The sequence below is a fragment of the Leuresthes tenuis genome, unplaced genomic scaffold, assembly GCF_036924035.1.
Source record: "Leuresthes tenuis unplaced genomic scaffold, fLeuTen1.0.hap1 SCAF_1, whole genome shotgun sequence".
NCBI classification, from domain to species: domain Eukaryota; kingdom Metazoa; phylum Chordata; class Actinopteri; order Atheriniformes; family Atherinopsidae; genus Leuresthes; species Leuresthes tenuis.
In genome coordinates this window covers 35,033,407-35,049,205 of record NW_027325355.1, presented here as the reverse complement: position 1 = coordinate 35,049,205, position 15,799 = coordinate 35,033,407, and the positions used below count along the sequence as shown (strand labels likewise).

Sequence of the window (15,799 nt, the reverse complement as noted above, 5' to 3'; positions counted from 1 at the left end):
ATTCACCGAAACAAACACCCAAAAAGAAAGATTAGTCTCACAGAATCTGCCTTTAATTTAAGAAAGGATGAGAAACGTCTTCTCAGGAAGGCTAAAGTAACTTTGAGAGTTCGACTGTACGAAATGCAGCCGCCAAACTTCTGAAAAACAACAAAACAAAACTTTTTTTTTTTGTTCTGGAGAACCGAACCAGTTCCACCAGCAGCAGAAACTGGTTCTTTACTGGGTTTCCCAACATGTTGGTTTGTTCCAGGTCTGACTCTGGAGAACCGAACCAGTTCCACCAGCAGCAGAAACTGGTTCTTTACTGGGTTTCCCAACATGTTGGTTTGTTCCAGGTCTGACTCTGGAGAACCGAACCAGTTCCACCAGCAGCAGAAACTGGGCCTTTACTGGGTTTCCCAACATGTTGGTTTGTTCCAGGTCTGACTCTGGAGAACCGAACCAGTTCCACCAGCAGCAGAAACTGGGCCTTTACTGGGTTTCCCAACATGTTGGTTTGTTCCAGGTCTGACTCTGGAGAACAGAACCAGTTCCACCAGCAGCAGAAACTGGGCCTTTACTGGGTTTGCCAACATGTTGGTTTGTTCCAGGTCTGACTCTGGAGAACCGAACCAGTTCCACCAGCAGCAGAAACTGGGCCTTTACTGGGTTTCCCAACATGTTGGTTTGTTCCAGGTCTGACTCTGGAGAACCGAACCAGTTCCACCAGCAGCAGAAACTGGTTCTTTACTGGGTTTCCCAACATGTTGGTTTGTTCCAGGTCTGACTCTGGAGAACCGAACCAGTTCCACCAGCAGCAGAAACTGGGCCTTTACTGGGTTTCCCAACATGTTGGTTTGTTCCAGGTCTGACTCTGGAGAACAGAACCAGTTCCACCAGCAGCAGAAACTGGGCCTTTACTGGGTTTGCCAACATGTTGGTTTGTTCCAGGTCTGACTCTGGAGAACAGAACCAGTTCCACCAGCAGCAGAAACTGGGCCTTTACTGGGTTTCCCAACATGTTGGCTTGTTCCAGGTCTGACTCTGGAGAACCGAACCAGTTCCACCAGCAGCAGAAACTGGGCCTTTACTGGGTTTGCCAACATGTTGGTTTGTTCCAGGTCTGACTCTGGAGAACCGAACCAGTTCCACCAGCAGCAGAAACTGGTTCTTTACTGGGTTTCCCAACATGTTTGGATTCCTGTGGGGAAGGAAATTTAAAACATATTCCAGTTAGAAACTAAAGTTGGAAGGATATTTTGGAGGATATTTCAGCTAATAACCGATAACTTCTTCTCTTTAACTACATGAAGCTGGTACTGATTGTGTATTTCAACAGTGCAAAACTATGGGCTGACCTTCGCACTGGTCTCACTGGACTATCTTCCATCTCTGTTCCTTTCTCTCCAGGTGAAAACTGTAACCGCGGGGCTGCGCTCGGGGCCCTGCTGGGGGCCGGGGCCGGCTACAGCGGAGGAGGCATCCCGCAGGAGTGGAAGGACGAACTAAAAGACGCCCAGGAGTTCATTCCCGACATCCTGAAAGAGTGAAAGCAGCTTCTTCAAAGCAGTCTTCAGGATTCCACGACTTCCGGTTTACGCTGTTTATTCCAACTGTGTAATTTTTTTTATTTCTATTTAACAATCATATCTTTATTTTCTGGAATTATATTTTTTGTATTATAGAACAAAAAGTAAATTATTAAGCAGGAAAATAAGCATAACCTCTTAAAAAGTTATCAGATTAGATAATATATATATCTATTTATTATTTCTGCCTTAACGTGTTGATTCCTGTTGAAGTCTTTAAACAAATAAACATGTTATTTGTTCCTATAAAGAATAAACTAAATGGACTTTAACTAAATGTCTATTTTTGTGTATTCATTTTATGTCATAAAAAATTACATTGTTGCCGATGTGTATTTTCTACATATATTCTGTCTCTGGTAATGTTCTGTCTCTGGTCCACGGTAATGTTCTGTCTCTGGTCCACGGTAATGTTCGATCTCTGGTCCACGATAATGTTCGGTTTCTGTTTCACGGTAATGTTCCGTTTCTGGTCCACGATAATGTTGTGTTTCTGTTTCACGCTAATGTTCCGTTTCGCGCCACCTGCCATTAAATAAGCACCAACTGGCATTAAATAAGAGCCACCTGCCTTCAAATTAGCACCACCTGCCATAAAATAAGTGCCAACTGGCATTAAATAAGCGCCACCTGCCTTCAAATTAGCACCACCTTCCATTAAAGAAGCGCCACCAGCCATAAAATAAGCGCCAACTGGCATTAAATAAGCGCCACCTGCCTTCAAATTAGCACCACCTGCCATAAAATAAGCGCCAACTGGCATTAAATAAGCGACACCTGCCATTATATAAGCGACACCTGCCATTAAATAAGTGCCAACTGGCATTAAATAAGCGCCACCTGCCTTCAAATTAGCACCACCTTCCATTAAAGAAGCACCACCTGCCATTAAATAAGCGCCACCAGCCATAAAATAAGCGCCAACTGGCATTAAATAAGCGCCACCTGCCATTAAATAAGCGCCACCTGCCTTCAAATTAGCACCACCTGCCATAAAATAAGCGCCAACTGGCATTAAATAAGCGACACCTGCCATTATATAAGCGACACCTGCCATTAAATAAGTGCCAACTGGCATTAAATAAGCGCCACCTGCCTTCAAATTAGCACCACCTTCCATTAAAGAAGCACCACCTGCCATTAAATAAGCGCCACCAGCCATAAAATAAGCGCCAACTGGCATTAAATAAGCGCCACCTGCCATTAAATAAGCGCCAACTGGCATTAAATTAGCACCACCTGCCATTAAATAAGCGGCAACTGGCATTAAATAAGCGCCACCTGCCATAAAATAAGCGCCATCTGGCATTAAATAAGCGACACCTGCCATTAAATTAGCACCACCTGCCATTAAATTAGCACCACCTGCCATTAAATAAGCACCACCTGCCATTAAATAAGCACCACCTGCCATTAAATAAGCACCACCTCTCCACATTGACTCATTGTGGATGAAGCTCAGTAGCTTGAAACCGTCTTCTGAAATCCTCTTTAAAGGGGATGTTTATTTTTTATAAAACTTGGACCTTATTTCTGGCATAAAATACGTTTATCTATTCTGTGTAGAAAGTCCTCAATAAGACCCCGATAGCTGCCAATAACAACAACACAGCAGCTATGAGCTAACAGAGCTATAGCACACGTTCGTTCATTCATTCTTCTTAAAGTATTGGTGAAATAAAGACAGATAATGCCTTATTTAGAGGCTGCATCGTCTAAGCCCCGTTCACTCCGTTATATGGATCTCCAGTTATCTAAATATCTTCCGAAGGACGCCGACTTTCACCAAACTGTTCTCAGTGAGTAGATGAACGTATTTCATGCCAGAAATAAGGTCCATATATAAGGAAATAACTTCCCCTTTAACAAACGGATAAATTAACAGTACAAACGGATAAATTAACAGTACAAACGGATAAATTAACAGTACAAACGCATAAATTAACAGTACAAACGCATAAATTAACAGTACCAACGAATAAATTAACAGTACAAACGGATAAATTAACAGTATAAACGCATAAATTAACAGTACCAACGGATAAATTAACAGTACAAACGCATAAATTAACAGTACCAACGGATAAATTAACAGTACAAACGGATAAATTAACAGTACCAACGGATAAATTAACAGTACAAACGGATAAATTAACAGTACAAACAGATAAATTAACAGTACAAACAGGATTTTCTGCTAACCCATAAAAGTGACGGTGTATAACTGATGGTTTAGGTTTCCTGTGTCTTCTGAGGAGAGACTGAAGGTCCACCAGAGCGCTGTGAACTACCTGGGTCTGGCCTGCTACAACAAAGGTCAGCATCTGGTTTGGTTTTACATGGAAAAGATACGAAGGGAACAGACTCTTACCTGTGTTTGTTGAATCCACAGGTGCGCTGTCCAGCTTGTTCTACCTCGCTCACGAGTTTCATGACGACCCTAAAGGAGGAATCCTGGCAAACACCAACTATGGAGGTTAGACCAGAAGCTTTTGACACCATCGTTTCCCTTTATTCACCGAAACAAACACCCAAAAAGAAAGATTAGTCTCACAGAATCTGCCTTTAATTTAAGAAAGGATGAGAAACGTCTTCTCAGGAAGGCTAAAGTAACTTTGAGAGTTCGACTGTACGAAATGCAGCCGCCAAACTTCTGAAAAACAACAAAACAAAACTTTTTTTTTTTGTTCTGGAGAACCGAACCAGTTCCACCAGCAGCAGAAACTGGTTCTTTACTGGGTTTCCCAACATGTTGGTTTGTTCCAGGTCTGACTCTGGAGAACAGAACCAGTTCCACCAGCAGCAGAAACTGGGCCTTTACTGGGTTTCCCAACATGTTGGTTTGTTCCAGGTCTGAGTCTGGAGAACAGAACCAGTTCCACCAGCAGCAGAAACTGGGCCTTTACTGGGTTTCCCAACATGTTGGTTTGTTCCAGGTCTGACTCTGGAGAACCGAACCAGTTCCACCAGCAGCAGAAACTGGTTCTTTACTGGGTTTCCCAACATGTTTGGATTCATGTGGGGAAGGAAATTTAAAACATATTCCAGTTAGAAACTAAAGTTGGAAGGATATTTTGGAGGATATTTCAGCTAATAACCGATAACTTCTTCTCTTTAACTACATGAAGCTGGTACTGATTGTGTATTTCAACAGTGCAAAACTATGGGCTGACCTTCGCACTGGTCTCACTGGACTATCTTCCATCTCTGTTCCTTTCTCTCCAGGTGAAAACTGTAACCGCGGGGCTGCGCTCGGGGCCCTGCTGGGGGCCGGGGCCGGCTACAGCGGAGGAGGCATCCCGCAGGAGTGGAAGGACGAACTAAAAGACGCCCAGGAGTTCATTCCCGACATCCTGAAAGAGTGAAAGCAGCTTCTTCAAAGCAGTCTTCAGGATTCCACGACTTCCGGTTTACGCTGTTTATTCCAACTGTGTAATTTTTTTTATTTCTATTTAACAATCATATCTTTATTTTCTGGAATTATATTTTTTGTATTATAGAACAAAAAGTAAATTATTAAGCAGGAAAATAAGCATAACCTCTTAAAAAGTTATCAGATTAGATAATATATATATCTATTTATTATTTCTGCCTTAACGTGTTGATTCCTGTTGAAGTCTTTAAACAAATAAACATGTTATTTGTTCCTATAAAGAATAAACTAAATGGACTTTAACTAAATGTCTATTTTTGTGTATTCATTTTATGTCATAAAAAATTACATTGTTGCCGATGTGTATTTTCTACATATATTCTGTCTCTGGTAATGTTCTGTCTCTGGTCCACGGTAATGTTCGATCTCTGGTCCACGATAATGTTCGGTTTCTGTTTCACGGTAATGTTCCGTTTCTGGTCCACGATAATGTTGTGTTTCTGTTTCACGCTAATGTTCCGTTTCGCGCCACCTGCCATTAAATAAGCACCAACTGGCATTAAATAAGAGCCACCTGCCTTCAAATTAGCACCACCTGCCATAAAATAAGTGCCAACTGGCATTAAATAAGCGCCACCTGCCTTCAAATTAGCACCACCTTCCATTAAAGAAGCGCCACCAGCCATAAAATAAGCGCCAACTGGCATTAAATAAGCGCCACCTGCCTTCAAATTAGCACCACCTGCCATAAAATAAGCGCCAACTGGCATTAAATAAGCGACACCTGCCATTATATAAGCGACACCTGCCATTAAATAAGTGCCAACTGGCATTAAATAAGCGCCACCTGCCTTCAAATTAGCACCACCTTCCATTAAAGAAGCACCACCTGCCATTAAATAAGCGCCACCAGCCATAAAATAAGCGCCAACTGGCATTAAATAAGCGCCACCTGGCATTAAATAAGCGCCACCTGCCTTCAAATTAGCACCACCTGCCATAAAATAAGCGCCAACTGGCATTAAATAAGCGACACCTGCCATTATATAAGCGACACCTGCCATTAAATAAGTGCCAACTGGCATTAAATAAGCGCCACCTGCCTTCAAATTAGCACCACCTTCCATTAAAGAAGCACCACCTGCCATTAAATAAGCGCCACCAGCCATAAAATAAGCGCCAACTGGCATTAAATAAGCGCCACCTGCCATTAAATAAGCGCCAACTGGCATTAAATTAGCACCACCTGCCATTAAATAAGCGGCAACTGGCATTAAATAAGCGCCACCTGCCATAAAATAAGCGCCATCTGGCATTAAATAAGCGACACCTGCCATTAAATTAGCACCACCTGCCATTAAATTAGCACCACCTGCCATTAAATAAGCACCACCTGCCATTAAATAAGCACCACCTGCCATTAAATAAGCACCACCTCTCCACATTGACTCATTGTGGATGAAGCTCAGTAGCTTGAAACCGTCTTCTGAAATCCTCTTTAAAGGGGATGTTTATTTTTTATAAAACTTGGACCTTATTTCTGGCATAAAATACGTTTATCTATTCTGTGTAGAAAGTCCTCAATAAGACCCCGATAGCTGCCAATAACAACAACACAGCAGCTATGAGCTAACAGAGCTATAGCACACGTTCGTTCATTCATTCTTCTTAAAGTATTGGTGAAATAAAAACAGATAATGCCTTATTTAGAGGCTGCATCGTCTAAGCCCCGTTCACTCCGTTATATGGATCTCCAGTTATCTAAATATCTTCCGAAGGACGCCGACTTTCACCAAACTGTTCTCAGTGAGTAGATGAACGTATTTCATGCCAGAAATAAGGTCCATATATAAGGAAATAACTTCCCCTTTAACAAACGGATAAATTAACAGTACAAACGCATAAATTAACAGTACAAACGGATAAATTAACAGTACAAACGCATAAATTAACAGTACAAACGCATAAATTAACAGTACCAACGAATAAATTAACAGTACAAACGGATAAATTAACAGTATAAACGCATAAATTAACAGTACCAACGGATAAATTAACAGTACAAACGCATAAATTAACAGTACCAACGGATAAATTAACAGTACAAACGGATAAATTAACAGTACCAACGGATAAATTAACAGTACAAACAGATAAATTAACAGTACAAACAGGATTTTCTGCTAACCCATAAAAGTGACGGTGTATAACTGATGGTTTAGGTTTCCTGTGTCTTCTGAGGAGAGACTGAAGGTCCACCAGAGCGCTGTGAACTACCTGGGTCTGGCCTGCTACAACAAAGGTCAGCATCTGGTTTGGTTTTACATGGAAAAGATACGAAGGGAACAGACTCTTACCTGTGTTTGTTGAATCCACAGGTGCGCTGTCCAGCTTGTTCTACCTCGCTCACGAGTTTCATGACGACCCTAAAGGAGGAATCCTGGCAAACACCAACTGTGGAGGTTAGACCAGAAGCTTTTGACACCATTGTTTCCCTTTATTCACCGAAACAAACACCCAAAAAGAAAGATTAGTCTCACAGAATCTGCCTTTAATTTAAGAAAGGATGAGAAACGTCTTCTCAGGAAGGCTAAAGTAACTTTGAGAGTTCGACTGTACGAAATGCAGCCGCCAAACTTCTGAAAAACAACAAAACAAAACTTTTTTTTTTTGTTCTGGAGAACCGAACCAGTTCCACCAGCAGCAGAAACTGGGCCTTTACTGGGTTTCCCAACATGTTGGTTTGTTCCAGGTCTGACTCTGGAGAACCGAACCAGTTCCACCAGCAGCAGAAACTGGTTCTTTACTGGGTTTCCCAACATGTTTGGATTCCTGTGGGGAAGGAAATTTAAAACATATTCCAGTTAGAAACTAAAGTTGGAAGGATATTTTGGAGGATATTTCAGCTAATAACCGATAACTTCTTCTCTTTAACTACATGAAGCTGGTACTGATTGTGTATTTCAACAGTGCAAAACTATGGGCTGACCTTCGCACTGGTCTCACTGGACTATCTTCCATCTCTGTTCCTTTCTCTCCAGGTGAAAACTGTAACCGCGGGGCTGCGCTCGGGGCCCTGCTGGGGGCCGGGGCCGGCTACAGCGGAGGAGGCATCCCGCAGGAGTGGAAGGACGAACTAAAAGACGCCCAGGAGTTCATTCCCGACATCCTGAAAGAGTGAAAGCAGCTTCTTCAAAGCAGTCTTCAGGATTCCACGACTTCCGGTTTACGCTGTTTATTCCAACTGTGTAATTTTTTTTATTTCTATTTAACAATCATATCTTTATTTTCTGGAATTATATTTTTTGTATTATAGAACAAAAAGTAAATTATTAAGCAGGAAAATAAGCATAACCTCTTAAAAAGTTATCAGATTAGATAATATATATATCTATTTATTATTTCTGCCTTAACGTGTTGATTCCTGTTGAAGTCTTTAAACAAATAAACATGTTATTTGTTCCTATAAAGAATAAACTAAATGGACTTTAACTAAATGTCTATTTTTGTGTATTCATTTTATGTCATAAAAAATTACATTGTTGCCGATGTGTATTTTCTACATATATTCTGTCTCTGGTAATGTTCTGTCTCTGGTCCACGGTAATGTTCTGTCTCTGGTCCACGGTAATGTTCGATCTCTGGTCCACGATAATGTTCGGTTTCTGTTTCACGGTAATGTTCCGTTTCTGGTCCACGATAATGTTGTGTTTCTGTTTCACGCTAATGTTCCGTTTCGCGCCACCTGCCATTAAATAAGCACCAACTGGCATTAAATAAGAGCCACCTGCCTTCAAATTAGCACCACCTGCCATAAAATAAGTGCCAACTGGCATTAAATAAGCGCCACCTGCCTTCAAATTAGCACCACCTTCCATTAAAGAAGCGCCACCAGCCATAAAATAAGCGCCAACTGGCATTAAATAAGCGCCACCTGCCTTCAAATTAGCACCACCTGCCATAAAATAAGCGCCAACTGGCATTAAATAAGCGACACCTGCCATTATATAAGCGACACCTGCCATTAAATAAGTGCCAACTGGCATTAAATAAGCGCCACCTGCCTTCAAATTAGCACCACCTTCCATTAAAGAAGCACCACCTGCCATTAAATAAGCGCCACCAGCCATAAAATAAGCGCCAACTGGCATTAAATAAGCGCCACCTGGCATTAAATAAGCGCCACCTGCCTTCAAATTAGCACCACCTGCCATAAAATAAGCGCCAACTGGCATTAAATAAGCGACACCTGCCATTATATAAGCGACACCTGCCATTAAATAAGTGCCAACTGGCATTAAATAAGCGCCAACTGGCATTAAATTAGCACCACCTGCCATTAAATAAGCGGCAACTGGCATTAAATAAGCGCCACCTGCCATAAAATAAGCGCCATCTGGCATTAAATAAGCGACACCTGCCATTAAATTAGCACCACCTGCCATTAAATTAGCACCACCTGCCATTAAATAAGCACCACCTGCCATTAAATAAGCACCACCTGCCATTAAATAAGCACCACCTCTCCACATTGACTCATTGTGGATGAAGCTCAGTAGCTTGAAACCGTCTTCTGAAATCCTCTTTAAAGGGGATGTTTATTTTTTATAAAACTTGGACCTTATTTCTGGCATAAAATACGTTTATCTATTCTGTGTAGAAAGTCCTCAATAAGACCCCGATAGCTGCCAATAACAACAACACAGCAGCTATGAGCTAACAGAGCTATAGCACACGTTCGTTCATTCATTCTTCTTAAAGTATTGGTGAAATAAAGACAGATAATGCCTTATTTAGAGGCTGCATCGTCTAAGCCCCGTTCACTCCGTTATATGGATCTCCAGTTATCTAAATATCTTCCGAAGGACGCCGACTTTCACCAAACTGTTCTCAGTGAGTAGATGAACGTATTTCATGCCAGAAATAAGGTCCATATATAAGGAAATAACTTCCCCTTTAACAAACGGATAAATTAACAGTACAAACGGATAAATTAACAGTACAAACGGATAAATTAACAGTACAAACGCATAAATTAACAGTACAAACGCATAAATTAACAGTACCAACGAATAAATTAACAGTACAAACGGATAAATTAACAGTATAAACGCATAAATTAACAGTACCAACGGATAAATTAACAGTACAAACGCATAAATTAACAGTACCAACGGATAAATTAACAGTACAAACGGATAAATTAACAGTACCAACGGATAAATTAACAGTACAAACGGATAAATTAACAGTACAAACAGATAAATTAACAGTACAAACAGGATTTTCTGCTAACCCATAAAAGTGACGGTGTATAACTGATGGTTTAGGTTTCCTGTGTCTTCTGAGGAGAGACTGAAGGTCCACCAGAGCGCTGTGAACTACCTGGGTCTGGCCTGCTACAACAAAGGTCAGCATCTGGTTTGGTTTTACATGGAAAAGATACGAAGGGAACAGACTCTTACCTGTGTTTGTTGAATCCACAGGTGCGCTGTCCAGCTTGTTCTACCTCGCTCACGAGTTTCATGACGACCCTAAAGGAGGAATCCTGGCAAACACCAACTGTGGAGGTTAGACCAGAAGCTTTTGACACCATTGTTTCCCTTTATTCACCGAAACAAACACCCAAAAAGAAAGATTAGTCTCACAGAATCTGCCTTTAATTTAAGAAAGGATGAGAAACGTCTTCTCAGGAAGGCTAAAGTAACTTTGAGAGTTCGACTGTACGAAATGCAGCCGCCAAACTTCTGAAAAACAACAAAACAAAACTTTTTTTTTTTGTTCTGGAGAACCGAACCAGTTCCACCAGCAGCAGAAACTGGTTCTTTACTGGGTTTCCCAACATGTTGGTTTGTTCCAGGTCTGACTCTGGAGAACCGAACCAGTTCCACCAGCAGCAGAAACTGGTTCTTTACTGGGTTTCCCAACATGTTGGTTTGTTCCAGGTCTGACTCTGGAGAACCGAACCAGTTCCACCAGCAGCAGAAACTGGTTCTTTACTGGGTTTCCCAACATGTTGGTTTGTTCCAGGTCTGACTCTGGAGAACCGAACCAGTTCCACCAGCAGCAGAAACTGGTTCTTTACTGGGTTTCCCAACATGTTGGTTTGTTCCAGGTCTGACTCTGGAGAACCGAACCAGTTCCACCAGCAGCAGAAACTGGTTCTTTACTGGGTTTCCCAACATGTTTGGATTCCTGTGGGGAAGGAAATTTAAAACATATTCCAGTTAGAAACTAAAGTTGGAAGGATATTTTGGAGGATATTTCAGCTAATAACCGATAACTTCTTCTCTTTAACTACATGAAGCTGGTACTGATTGTGTATTTCAACAGTGCAAAACTATGGGCTGACCTTCGCACTGGTCTCACTGGACTATCTTCCATCTCTGTTCCTTTCTCTCCAGGTGAAAACTGTAACCGCGGGGCTGCGCTCGGGGCCCTGCTGGGGGCCGGGGCCGGCTACAGCGGAGGAGGCATCCCGCAGGAGTGGAAGGACGAACTAAAAGACGCCCAGGAGTTCATTCCCGACATCCTGAAAGAGTGAAAGCAGCTTCTTCAAAGCAGTCTTCAGGATTCCACGACTTCCGGTTTACGCTGTTTATTCCAACTGTGTAATTTTTTTTATTTCTATTTAACAATCATATCTTTATTTTCTGGAATTATATTTTTTGTATTATAGAACAAAAAGTAAATTATTAAGCAGGAAAATAAGCATAACCTCTTAAAAAGTTATCAGATTAGATAATATATATATCTATTTATTATTTCTGCCTTAACGTGTTGATTCCTGTTGAAGCCTTTAAACAAATAAACATGTTATTTGTTCCTATAAAGAATAAACTAAATGGACTTTAACTAAATGTCTATTTTTGTGTATTCATTTTATGTTATAAAAAATTACATTGTTGCCGATGTGTATTTTCTACATATATTCTGTCTCTGGTAATGTTCTGTCTCTGGTCCACGGTAATGTTCTGTCTCTGGTCCACGGTAATGTTCCGTCTCTGGTCCACGGTAATGTTCGATCTCTGGTCCACGATAATGTTCGGTTTCTGTTTCACGGTAATGTTCCGTTTCTGATCCACGATAATTTTGTGTTTCTGGTCCACGATAATGTTCTTTCTCTGGTCCATGATAATGTTCTGTTTCTGGTCCACGGTAATGTTCCGTTTCTGGTCCACGATAATGTTCGGTTTCTGTTTCACGGTAATGTTCCGTTTCTGGTCCACGATAATGTTGTGTTTCTGTTTCACGCTAATGTTCCGTTTCGCGCCACCTGCCATTAAATAAGCACCAACTGGCATTAAATAAGAGCCACCTGCCTTCAAATTAGCACCACCTGCCATAAAATAAGTGCCAACTGGCATTAAATAAGCGCCACCTGCCTTCAAATTAGCACCACCTTCCATTAAAGAAGCGCCACCAGCCATAAAATAAGCGCCAACTGGCATTAAATAAGCACCACCTGCCTTCAAATTAGCACCACCTGCCATAAAATAAGCGCCAACTGGCATTAAATAAGCGACACCTGCCATTATATAAGCGACACCTGCCATTAAATAAGTGCCAACTGGCATTAAATAAGCGCCACCTGCCTTCAAATTAGCACCACCTTCCATTAAAGAAGCACCACCTGCCATTAAATAAGCGCCACCAGCCATAAAATAAGCGCCAACTGGCATTAAATAAGCGCCACCTGCCATTAAATAAGCGCCATCTGCCTTCAAATTAGCACCACCTGCCATAAAATAAGCGCCAACTTGCATTAAATAAGCGACACCTGCCATTATATAAGCGACACCTGCCTTCAAATTAGCACCACCTTCCATTAAAGAAGCACCACCTGCCATTAAATAAGCGCCACCAGCCATAAAATAAGCGCCAACTGGCATTAAATAAGCGCCACCTGCCATTAAATAAGCGCCAACTGGCATTAAATTAGCACCACCTGCCATTAAATAAGCGGCAACTGGCATTAAATAAGCGCCACCTGCCATAAAATAAGCGCCAACTGGCATTAAATAAGCAACACCTGCCATTAAATTAGCACCACCTGCCATTAAATAAGCACCACCTGCCATTAAATAAGCACCACCTCTCCACATTGACTCATTGTGGATGAAGCTCAGTAGCTTGAAACCGTCTTCTGAAATCCTCTTTAAAGGGGATGTTTATTTTTTATAAAACTTGGACCTTATTTCTGGCATAAAATACGTTTATCTATTCTGTGTAGAAAGTCCTCAATAAGACCCCGATAGCTGCCAATAACAACAACACAGCAGCTATGAGCTAACAGAGCTATAGCACACGTTCGTTCATTCATTCTTCTTAAAGTATTGGTGAAATAAAGACAGATAATGCCTTATTTAGAGGCTGCATCGTCTAAGCCCCGTTCACTCCGTTATATGGATCTCCAGTTATCTAAATATCTTCCGAAGGACGCCGACTTTCACCAAACTGTTCTCAGTGAGTAGATGAACGTATTTCATGCCAGAAATAAGGTCCATATATAAGGAAATAACTTCCCCTTTAACAAACGGATAAATTAACAGTACAAACGGATAAATTAACAGTACAAACGCATAAATTAACAGTACAAACGCATAAATTAACAGTACCAACGAATAACTTAACAGTACAAACGGATAAATTAACAGTACAAACGCATAAATTAACAGTACCAACGGATAAATTAACAGTACAAACGCATAAATTAACAGTACCAACGGATGAATTAACAGTACAAACGGATAAATTAACAGTACAAACGGATAAATTAACAGTACAAACGGATAAATTAACAGTACAAACGGATAAATTAACAGTACAAACGGATAAATTAACAGTACAAACGGATAAATTACCAGTACAAACGGATAAATTAACAGTACCAACGGATAAATTAACAGTACAAACGGATACATTAACAGTACAAACGGATAAATTAACAGTACAAACGTATAAATTAACAGTACAAACGGATAAATTAACAGTACAAACTGATACATTAACAGTACAAACGGATAAATTAACAGTACAAACGGATAAATTAACAGTACAAACAGATAAATTAACAGTACAAACAGGATTTTCTGCTAACCCATAAAAGTGACGGTGTATAACTGATGGTTTAGGTTTCCTGTGTCTTCTGAGGAGAGACTGAAGGTCCACCAGAGCGCTGTGAACTACCTGGGTCTGGCCTGCTACAACAAAGGTCAGCATCTGGTTTGGTTTTACATGGAAAAGATACGAAGGGAACAGACTCTTACCTGTGTTTGTTGAATCCACAGGTGCGCTGTCCAGCTTGTTCTACCTCGCTCACGAGTTTCATGACGACCCTAAAGGAGGAATCCTGGCAAACACCAACTGTGGAGGTTAGACCAGAAGCTTTTGACACCATTGTTTCCCTTTATTCACCGAAACAAACACCCAAAAAGAAAGATTAGTCTCACAGAATCTGCCTTTAATTTAAGAAAGGATGAGAAACGTCTTCTCAGGAAGGCTAAAGTAACTTTGAGAGTTCGACTGTACGAAATGCAGCCGCCAAACTTCTGAAAAACAACAAAACAAAACTTTTTTTTTTTGTTCTGGAGAACCGAACCAGTTCCACCAGCAGCAGAAACTGGTTCTTTACTGGGTTTCCCAACATGTTGGTTTGTTCCAGGTCTGACTCTGGAGAACCGAACCAGTTCCACCAGCAGCAGAAACTGGGCCTTTACTGGGTTTCCCAACATGTTGGTTTGTTCCAGGTCTGACTCTGGAGAACCGAACCAGTTCCACCAGCAGCAGAAACTGGTTCTTTACTGGGTTTCCCAACATGTTGGTTTGTTCCAGGTCTGACTCTGGAGAACAGAACCAGTTCCACCAGCAGCAGAAACTGGGCCTTTACTGGGTTTCCCAACATGTTGGTTTGTTCCAGGTCTGAGTCTGGAGAACCGAACCAGTTCCACCAGCAGCAGAAACTGGTTCTTTACTGGTTTTCCCAACATGTTTGGATTCCTGTGGGGAAGGAAATTTAAAACATATTCCAGTTAGAAACTAAAGTTGGAAGGATATTTTGGAGGATATTTCAGCTAATAACCGATAACTTCTTCTCTTTAACTACATGAAGCTGGTACTGATTGTGTATTTCAACAGTGCAAAACTATGGGCTGACCTTCGCACTGGTCTCACTGGACTATCTTCCATCTCTGTTCCTTTCTCTCCAGGTGAAAACTGTAACCGCGGGGCTGCGCTCGGGGCCCTGCTGGGGGCCGGGGCCGGCTACAGCGGAGGAGGCATCCCGCAGGAGTGGAAGGACGAACTAAAAGACGCCCAGGAGTTCATTCCCGACATCCTGAAAGAGTGAAAGCAGCTTCTTCAAAGCAGTCTTCAGGATTCCACGACTTCCGGTTTACGCTGTTTATTCCAACTGTGTAATTTTTTTTATTTCTATTTAACAATCATATCTTTATTTTCTGGAATTATATTTTTTGTATTATAGAACAAAAAGTAAATTATTAAGCAGGAAAATAAGCATAACCTCTTAAAAAGTTATCAGATTAGATAATATATATATCTATTTATTATTTCTGCCTTAACGTGTTGATTCCTGTTGAAGTCTTTAAACAAATAAACATGTTATTTGTTCCTATAAAGAATAAACTAAATGGACTTTAACTAAATGTCTATTTTTGTGTATTCATTTTATGTCATAAAAAATTACATTGTTGCCGATGTGTATTTTCTACATATATTCTGTCCACGGTAATGTTCTGTCTCTGGTCCACGGTAATGTTCTGTCTCTGGTCCACGGTAATGTTCCGTCTCTGGTCCACGGTAATGTTCTGTCTCTGGTCCACGGTAATGTTCGATC

At 41.1% G+C, this 15,799-nt stretch overlaps 3 long non-coding RNA genes across 3 annotated transcripts; all 3 read left to right on the top strand.

Moving 5' to 3' along the window:
• Positions 1-7,125: 7,125 nt before the first annotated feature.
• Positions 7,126-8,406, top strand: LOC140294147 (uncharacterized). The gene is made up of 3 exons (XR_011912749.1): positions 7,126-7,246; positions 7,323-7,406; positions 7,986-8,406. It is a non-coding gene; the product is annotated as an uncharacterized lncRNA (long non-coding RNA).
• Positions 8,407-10,233: 1,827 nt separating this feature from the next.
• On the top strand, positions 10,234-11,737 carry LOC140294136 (uncharacterized). Its single transcript, XR_011912748.1, has 3 exons — positions 10,234-10,354; positions 10,431-10,514; positions 11,349-11,737. It is a non-coding gene; the product is annotated as an uncharacterized lncRNA (long non-coding RNA).
• Positions 11,738-14,037: 2,300 nt separating this feature from the next.
• On the top strand, positions 14,038-15,555 carry LOC140294125 (uncharacterized). Its single transcript, XR_011912746.1, has 3 exons — positions 14,038-14,158; positions 14,235-14,318; positions 15,153-15,555. It is a non-coding gene; the product is annotated as an uncharacterized lncRNA (long non-coding RNA).
• Positions 15,556-15,799: the final 244 nt, after the last annotated feature.